This window comes from Adiantum capillus-veneris, chromosome 4 (genome assembly GCF_014529385.1).
Source record: "Adiantum capillus-veneris isolate H3 chromosome 4, ASM1452938v2, whole genome shotgun sequence".
Taxonomy (NCBI): Eukaryota; Viridiplantae; Streptophyta; class Polypodiopsida; order Polypodiales; family Pteridaceae; genus Adiantum; species Adiantum capillus-veneris.
In genome coordinates this window covers 85,231,473-85,241,594 of record NC_140934.1, presented here as the reverse complement: position 1 = coordinate 85,241,594, position 10,122 = coordinate 85,231,473, and the positions used below count along the sequence as shown (strand labels likewise).

At 43.6% G+C, this 10,122-nt stretch overlaps 1 pseudogene; it reads left to right on the top strand.

Moving 5' to 3' along the window:
* The first annotated feature begins 8,558 nt into the window (after positions 1-8,558).
* LOC147459530 (uncharacterized) lies at positions 8,559-9,075 on the top strand (annotated as a pseudogene).
* Positions 9,076-10,122: the final 1,047 nt, after the last annotated feature.

The following is a 10,122-nucleotide window of genomic DNA, read 5'->3' as shown; positions in this document are numbered from 1 at the left end:
AAGCATCTCAATGTAGTCATCTTGACCACCGGAGAGAAGACTTCATCAAAGTCAATGCCTTGTTCTTGCTTAAAGCCCTTGGCAACAAGCCTTGCTTTGTACTTTGGCTGACTATCATGAGCTGTGATCTTATACCTGTAAACCCATTTACAAGGTAGAGCCTTTTTGCCCTGTGGTAATTTAATTAGCTTCCATGTCTTGTTTTTATGCAGAGCTGTCATCTCTGACTGCATGGCCAATTGCCAATTCCCGGAGTCCTTCATTTGCACTGCTTCCTTGTAACATGAAGGCTCATTGCAATCAGTCAACATGACATAGTTCATAGATGGAACAAACCTATCAGGAGGTCGCGCGACACGTCCAGATCTACGCACAATAGGTGGCTCAGGCTCAGCCACAACCTGTGGTTCCACTCTATCCTGTCCTTGCTCCTCTTGAGCCCTGACATTTTGTCTTGCACGTGCAGGTCCATCTTCTTGGAAGACAACTCTTCTAATCTCCTCAACCCTCTCTGGTTTAGAATGATATTTGGATTCATTAAAGTGAACATCATTGCTGCGGACAACCTTTCTGGATTTGGGATCCCAAAGTCTGTACCCCATCTCACCAGAATTACCATAGCCTAGAAAGATGCACTTTCTACTCTTTGGCTCATGTTTGTTCCTAAATTCCTTTGGAACGTGAGTATATGCCTCACAACCAAAGACTCTGAGATGCTTGTATGAGGGCATTTTGCCTGACCATACCATCTCTGGCACTGAATCCTTCTGCAAAACCTTGCTAGGAGATCTATTTACAAGATGAATATCTGTTGATACAGCTTCAACCCAAAACCCATTTGGCAGTTGTGCATTAGACAACATACTTCTGACCTTCTCTTGTATGGTCCTATTCATCCTCTCAGCAACACCATTTTGAGGAGGATTGTAAGGAGCAGTAAGTTCACGTTTTATACCTTTTGACTCACAAAAGTCCTGAAAGGCCTTTGAAACATACTCTCCACCATTGTCAGTGCGTAAGCATTTAAGCTTCTTGCCACTCTGATTCTCCACAAGTGTCACAAACGTTTTGAAAACACTAAACGCTTCATCCTTGTGCTTGAGAAAGTAAACCCATACTTTCCTCGAGTAATCATCTATACATTTCATAAAGTAAGAAGCTCCCCCTAGAGATAGGTTAGGCATAGGTCTACACAAATCACTATGAACAAGTGCCAACTGTGTATCTCTTCTATTGCTTCTATGCTTATGTGGCTGCTGTGTTTGCTTACCATACAGACAATGTTCACAGCATTCAAAATCATTAAATGAAAAGCCAGGCAAATAACCAGAACGAGACAAGATTTCCATTCCCTTCTTGGACATATGTCCTAACCGGCTATGCCACAAAGAAACGTTCGGCTGCTCGGTTACATTGATTACATTTTTAGAGACATTTGATACATAAATCATGTAAAGTCCTCCAGAATTTACTCCATGTCCTACTGTCATAGAACCCTTGGATATCTTCCACATGTTCTGTCCAAAAGTGGTGATGTAGCCAGCATCATCAAGTAAACCTGTGCTGATCAAGCTCTTTGTAATTGCGGGAACATGTCTCACATTCTTCAGCGTGAAAGAAGAGCCATTCTGAAACTTCAATTGAACATCTCCAACACCTAAGATCTCACATGTCTGCCCATTGCCTAGCCGAACATGATCTTTAGTGGTCACATAAGAGGTAAACCACTCCTTGTTTGGAGACACATGAAGTGATGCCCCTGAGTCTATAATCCAGTCACTCAGTGCATTTCCATTAGATGCTATAAGAAGAGCTGAGTCCATTGTATTCTTCAAGAAGTAGATGTCTCCTGACACTAGACTGTCATCCTCTGCAACAGTGTTTGTCACATTTATTTCTTGGATCTTCACTGAGGACTTGTTCTTCTCACCATGGTCTTCAGCTTTCTCTTTGCCTTTTTCTGCATTCCATTCTGTGCAGTCTCTTTTCATGTGACCCTTCTTGCCACAATGGTAGCATTCTATGTCACTCTTGCCTTTAGCACTGCGGGACTTGCTACGAGACTGATTCCTCTTTCCACCTTTGTACTTTTCTTTGGTCCTTCCCCTGACAACTAAGGCTGTTCCTTTGCCTTTGTCCATTGTATTTCTATTGGTTTCTTCAGTAAGCAGACTTCCTTCTACACCTGCTATGTCCAAACCATCTGGAGGTGCAGAATTACTCAAAGCTGTGCGAAAAGTGTCCCAACTTTCCGGCAATGTGATCAACAGGAACATAGCTCTAACAGATTCATCAAACTTGACACCTTGAGCTGACAACTGACTATAGATTGTGTTGAATTCATTCAGATGATTGGACATAGGTGTCCCTTCTTTCATCTTCAAGTCAACAAGCTTCTTAAGCCAGTATACCTGTGAAGCTGCACTCTGCTTCTCATAAAGATCACTCAGCTTTAACCATGCTTGATAAGCCGACATCTCGTCTGCTACATTGAAGTAAACACTTTGTGCCAAAGTCAGCATAATGGTAGAAAGTGTCAATTCATCCATTTCGCTCCATTCATCTTCGTCCATATCTTTTGGTTTTATCCCCTTGATCTTTATAGGTTTTATTTGCTTCTTTTGTACCAACACGTGCCAAATCTGCTTCTTCCACAATGGGAAATTGGTTCCATCCAGCTTCTTGATATTGTAAAGAGCAGTGTCCTGTGATCCAGCCATAGCTACGCTTCACAGTAGTTTACTTTCCTGGGAAAAATTTGGCAGAGTTTCCCTTGTAAACTGACCTCTGAACCAATATCAACCTGGCAAATGAACCAAGAAAGCTTCAGATTCTGCAGAAATTTTGGCAGAGTCTCCTTTGTAAAATGGCTCTGGTGTACTAAAAAACAGACCAAAAAACAACTCAAAAAACCATTGTCTCTGTAACATTGTAAGCTGTGGGTAAACCTGTCCTGCATCTGTACTATCTCTGACTGTCCTGTCACTGTCCTGTAAGCATAGACTGCGACAATGCCTCAACGGCAGTAAAGCAAAGATGCAATCCCAGCTGTCTAACTCACAGTCAATACATCCTAGCTGCCTATCTAAGGGTGCTCGAGGGATCGCTCCAAGACCTGTATCACCGAAAGGATCTCAACATTCGAGAATCCCCCAGCTCAATAAAACCTCACTCGACCCTCAACAAAGGCTGCAGTAAATCTGACAGTACATAGACTTCCCACAAAGTCATACATCCACAAATTTCTCACTGTATGCTGTAACCGCTGCGGCGGTTGTTTGCTGCGTGACTCATATCCAGCAAACCCTCAACAGACATACATCATCTCTGACAATACATCCCATGTGGAAGTACCTGCAATGTCAGGATGAAATCTGGAATATCAAGCAGCAAACACAAGCTACCTGATGAACTAGTGGATGTCGCCTACAGTCTGTGTGTAGATGCGCTCGTGTCGTATGTGACACGCCTCCAAGAACTGTGAGCCGTCCTTCGATGTGTAGACAGCCACAAATCAACACTCTGGGAGTGTCGATATCCTCAATACCTGCAATCGTAGGCCGAAAACCCCAAATTTGCAGAGTCGGATCTGCACCCGCTGAGACCACGTAGTCGAAAATGGCCTGCGCAGACCTTTGTCGAAGCCGAACGGTGGCTGAGATGACCTCAGAATGAAATTCTGAGCACACCAGGCCCTACGGGTTTACCCACAAGATTTGGGGCCGTGTCTTTGCCTATCGAATTTCACTCCAATCTGAGCTGGTGACTCTAGCCTCCTGCAGTGCTGCCCCGAGCCTCGATCTGAGCTCTGATACCAGTTGAAGGAGTACGAGCGGAAGTGCGACGCGAGAGAGAGTGCGAGAAGAAGAGCACGACGATATGGTGAACTCACTCTACTGGAATGTGTAGAGCATAGTGAGTTCTTATTAGGTTTTTACAAAAGAATATGTGTACATACCTGGCGGCCTGCCCACTTACCTGGGCAACCACATTGGGCTTTATACCCCAACACAATCTCTATAGCATTGTCACCCACAATAATAAGGTCATCTACATATATGGTAATGACCACAATCCCCACATCACTCTCACGTACATAGAGTGAATGATCAGCATGAGATCTCCTAAACCCAATAGTGACAAGATACTTGGCAATCCTGTCATACCATGCTCTAGAGCCCTGCTTCAAACCATACAAAGCTTTGAGAAGCCTGCATACATAATCTAGGTAACCTGGATTGACATGACCAGGTGGCTGATCCATATACACTTCCTCTTGCAACTCACCATTCAAGAAGGAATTATTTACATCCATTTGATGCATAATCCATCCTCTAGATGCAGCCACTGCTATGACAGCTCTCACAGTCGTCATCTTTGCCACTGGAGCAAAGGTCTCCTCATAGTCTATGCCATACGTCTGTGCATAGCCCTTTGCGACCAGCCTTGCCATGTGACGCTCGATGTTACCATCAGCCTTATGCTTGTTTTATACACCCATTTACAGCCAATAGCTTTCTTGCCACTTGGCAATGGCACCAACTCCCATGTGTCGTTTGCTTCCAACTGCATCCTCAAAACATGTGGGCTCCACATCGTGTATCACCTTAGCCATGTAGGCTTGGTGATGCGCTAGATACCCATCATAAGTCAATTTCTGAATTGGATTTCTAACTCTGTTAGATCTGCGCGGTCCTGGGTCACTCCTTTGTCCTCTAGCATCTTCTTGTACTTTCCTTACACGAGGTGTCCTGACAGCCGGAATTCCAAATTCCTCATCAAGACTTTGTTCAGAACCATTTGAATCCATGTCTACATGTGAAAAACGTGATGATGCATCAGCCATAAAGGGAGGTTCATCAACCTTTTCCTTTCCTTTTCGTGATACATTCCTTGTACCTGCTGGTGGAGTAACCTGCGTACATAGTCTACCATTCCATGGCTTCTCAACAGAGCCACGAGAAGACGGCTCTTGTGGTCCACTCAAAACCTGTGAGTGTGGCCTCACATTTTGTACAACCACATCATCTTTTACATCAATCCCAATAGTGCCATGTGCATTACTGTACCAGCTGCTCATCTCATCAAAGACTACATCTCTGCTCACTCGTAATTCTCGTGTAGTAGGATTGTAGCACCTATACCCCTTTTGTTCAAGGGAATATCCCACAAGAATACATTTCTCTGCTTTAGGATCCAATTTCCTAAGAAACTCATCTGGTACATGCACGTAAGCTATGCAGCCAAACACTTTCAAGTGTGCCAAATCAGGCTTTGTACCTGTAAACTTTTCCTCAGGTGTTACATCATGCACCGCAGCTGTAGGTGTCCTGTTCATAATGTACACAGCTGTATTTATAGCTTCAGCCCAGAAATGATGAGGCATGTTCTTCTCATTCATCAATGCACATGCAACCTCTGCAATGAGCCCATTTTTCCTTTCTGCGACCCCATTCTGCTGTGGAGTATATCTGCATGTAAACTGCCTGCGTATACCATGCATTTGCAGAAATATCTGAAAAATCGTTGGAGAAGTACTCTCCCCCTCCATCTGACCTCAATGTCTTGATTTGCATATCTGTCTCCTTCTCAATCATGACTTTGAAGTCCTGAAAGTGACCAAACACTTCACTTTTGTTACACATGAAGTAGACCCATACTTTCCTTGTATGGTCATGAATGAAAGAGACATAATACCTGCAACCATGTATACTTGCAGTATTGGTTGGACCCCAAACATCTATGTGTACCACCTCAAGTGGCTTTTTACATACATTGCGCTCATGTGGAAATGAGCCCTTTGACTGTTTTCCAAACTGGCATGCTGCACACACTTTATGCATACCATCCACCTTGAATTTGGGCAAACCTTTTACAATCTGTTTTGATTGCATGCTGCGCAATCTCTGCTCATTGATATGGCCAATGCGTTTGTGCCAAATGTCAATATCAACCACAACACATTTGCCCTGTGCAAATAATGCAGCTTTTACCTCAGGCATGTCTACATTCAGCGTAAACATTCTGCCCACACATTTGCCCTCTGTGATCAGCTTACAGCCATTCTGGAAATATTCTATATAACAGCCATTGGGATTGAAGCGAACCTGCAAACCCTGCTCAACCATTTGTCCAATAGAAACAAGATTCTTTGTAATGTTTGGGACATGAAGTACATCTCCTAAGTACTTTGATTTCCCACTCTTCGTATTAAGAGGTATGTCCCCTACATGAGCAATGGGGTGAGTTGTGTCATCTCCTGTCTGCACATATCCTGACACATCTGGTTTGCGCATATCTCTAAACCACTCTCCACAAGACTTCATGTGATTAGAGGCACCTGAATCCACATACCAAACATCATCTTGGGTGGAATTCTCTGCAGTCATTGTATTCATTACATGGTGCATAACAAACATGCGCTCGTTTTTTTTGTCATCTGCATCTCTGCTAGTAGATGCATAGTTGCCCTGTTCTCTCTTTCCACTTGCTTTTCCCTTTGGACAGTCACATGACATGTGACCTCTTTCACCACAAGTCCAACATTCTCTGCTATCTGCAGTATGTTGCTGCTTGCTTGATCCTGCACCACAACCTCTTTGATTCCCCCTGCCTTGAGACTGGTTTCCCCTGCCACCTGTATTGTTCTGATTTGATTGAACTTCTTGAAATTGGCCCCTGCAACCCCTTGGGCCTCAACCACGACCTCTACCTCTACCTCTGTTGGAGTTAGAATAGAAGGCCTGTTCAGAATTATTTCTGCCATGAGAAGAAGATGTGTCAAGGTTCTTCTCCTCAAGAATAAGCATAGAAATCAAATCTTGGAACATGGGGATGTCGAGCTCTTGTATTCATGGAAGACCCGAAATGTACATACTCATCTCCTAGACCATCCAAGCATGCACGAACAATGTCATCGTCTTCCACTGAGACTTTAATAGATCCAAGAGCCTCAATGATACTCTTGATCTTCAAAGCATAATCATTGATGGAGAGCTTGTTCCTCTTAACCTGATTTAGCTCCAACTTTAGTTGAAGCTTCCTGGCCTTGGTGTTCACCTCGAACACTCTGCCTAAGTTTTTCCATGCAATGGCAGGGGTTTCAGCATCCTGTAGATAGCCCATCATGCCATCTGTGATGCTCATAGAAAGCCAATACATCACTTTGCTCTGGCCTTGTTGCCAGTCCCTCAAAGCTTTCCTTTGTTCTGCTGTAGCATTTGCCTCGGGAATCTCTGGTTCCTTTTCATTGTCTCCTTCTACATAGTCCCAATAACCTTTTCCTTTCAGGAAATTTGTTATTCTGAACTTCCATGCAGGGTAGTTATTTTTCTCAAGCTTCTCAGTGACAATCTGGTTGAACCCGTTAGGCATCTTGAAGCACTAAGACAAAATAGCTGTAATCTGCAAAAACTTGCAAATCTGTTGAAACTGCTATCGTGGTACCTGTAACACTTTCTACACTCAACGAGTGTCCACGATCAAGCGTACATACAACCACTGTACTTGTACAGTAAATCTCTGTGTACTGCACTTTGGATTGCGAATGAAGGGATTGTGATGCTCTTGCTCTCTTAGTCTCTCTTGCCTGCACCAGGCTCTGATACCATGTAAAGAAAGAGGATGCAAGAGAGCTACACAAGACAAGCACAAAGCACACAGAGATGGAAAGCTTCTTCTTCTTCTCACAGAAAAGAGAGTACAAATGACTAAGTGCTAAAACTGAAAAATAGCACATATGTACATGCGGTCACTAAGTGTGAACTCGCTAGAAGCGTACTAGGCTGGCACTATAAGTGTAGTCCAGCTGTAGAATCACTGGCAGAGATCCTCCGTGTCGATCACCTAACGCGCCAGTGAGTAAATGTCGTAAGCAGTCAAGACCCGTAGTGGATTCCAGCTCAAGATGTAGAGCTCGACATCTCAACAATTATGGGCTAAAATGACCATGTTCCACCCCCTCTGGAAACTTTGATTACATAGCCAGCTTTTGCTCAGTAAGGGGAACATTTTGATGTACAAATAATTGAGTTTGGATTGGATTTTCCCATCCAAATGATTCTTGATATTTTGCCCAAATACCTATTTTGATTTGATTGATACAAGTTTTTGTGCAAAGGTTTTGTTGTTTTGGAAATCCAGAGAGGTTCTAGCACTGAAGAGGAGTGTACCTCTCAAATCAGGTTAGGTGTGGGTGTTCGATGTGGTTGTACCAGGAAAATCCTCGATAGAGTGCTATAGGTCAAAAATTTCTCTCTCTCTCTCTCTCTCTCTCTCTCTCTCTCTCTCTCTCTCTCTCTCTCTCTCTCTCTCTCTCTCTCTCTCTCCCGTCAGCCACAGTGCATCCCCCTCCTCCATGTTTCCAGATAGCAGCCTCCTCATCCCATCAATGTTGGGACAACACAGTTCACTGTTTGGCGCACTAATCTCCTCGTGCTGCCTACCGACTTCGCTTTCCTCGACATTTTGAGCCTTTCAACCTTTCCTCATGCTGCCTGCCAACTTAGCCTTCCTCGACACTAAGGTTTACCCTACATCCAAGGATTCATTCCCACAAGATGCAGCGAGAGAAGTCCTCCACACCAATCAAGCCGACATGTCTCTTTGTGCCCACACCACGGGTGGATCTGACAGACCTGCTCCAAGTGCAACTCCAAGAACTCAGAGATGAAAACACCGAACTCAAGGTGCATCTTGAGGCCTTGGAGACCCACCTCACGCTCTTGGAGTCACAAAAGCAAGTTGACACCGAGCATATCCTTGTCAAAGCAAAGGTAGTTGAGCACACACTCGCCACAAGTATGGAAAATCTTTCCACTCAAGTCAACGAAGCAATCACCGTCATCATGCATTCAAGAATGTCACCGACAAAAAGGATTGGTGCTATCCCTACGCATCAATGGCTTACCCTCTACTTGGTGGGAGGACGATGATTGCACTTCCACCTTAGCCATTCACCCGATCGAATTTGATCCCAACACAATCGAGAAGGTCCATCATCACCATTGCAACAACCAAGGCACCCTTGTCTGCAAAAACAAACAGGCTCACAAAGTACTTTTACAGCAAGCTTGACTACTCAAGGGCTCCAAAATTTGGATCAGCGAGGCCTTGACCCCCACTCAACTCCAAATCAAGAAACACGAACTCCAAAAGGTGCGTGATGCTCGAGCGGTAGGTAAATGGACCGTCTATCGAGGTGGCAAGGCCATTATTGAGGAATTTCGAGTTCCAACGACTCCCAACCACCCTCCCCGACCCACCCTCCCCCCACTCCCTAAGTGACGTGGGTCACAATTTTGTTGTATCTGCATCTAGTCATGTTCCAATGTACCCTCTTGGTAAGAGGCACCATGTATGTTTTCTTGGTCCCAAAGGTCATATTTGAACTTCAAGGACGATAATGACATCTATTTATCTGTGTGTGTGTGTGTGTGTGTGTGTGTGTGTGTGTAAAAGTGCTTGATTGCAAATGAGGTCTACCTTGCCCAACCTACTTATATGTGTCTGGCTTAGCCCGAATGATATGTCCATGCTTGCTTGCTCATATTTCTTATGACATACCACCTACGACTCATAAAACGCATCATTTGGACACCTGGTCATTAATTGCTCTTGATTTTTCAATTTTGGTACCGTCATAAGTTGGCCCAAATTTTGACATGTGTCAAATCCTTAGTTGCCATGCTTGAAGCTCTTGCTTTGTAAATTTGATTTTTGCTTTCAAAACTCAAATCCAACATTTTTGGCTTTATTTGTTGATTTTTTATCCTCTTTAGGTTAGAAAAGAAAAAAATTTATTGAAAATTATTATTACTTGGCCAAAATTATTCCTCACACTCATATGTACATACTCTCACTTTAGGCATCTTGCCCGTCAATATTTGTCAATATGGCTCATTATTATGTCTGATAAGTGAAAAAATTTGCTAAGAAGGCAGCAAAAAAGCACAAAATTAAGCAATAAAATACACTTTATACACTATACACATGATCTTTCATCATCTTGTAGCTTAAGATATTGCAATATGTTGTTCCAGTTGTTGTTATTCCCCCCGTTTTATTCTCAATCATCCCAACAAAGGTTTGTGCAATGTGCATGGGTGTGAACAATGTGTCTAT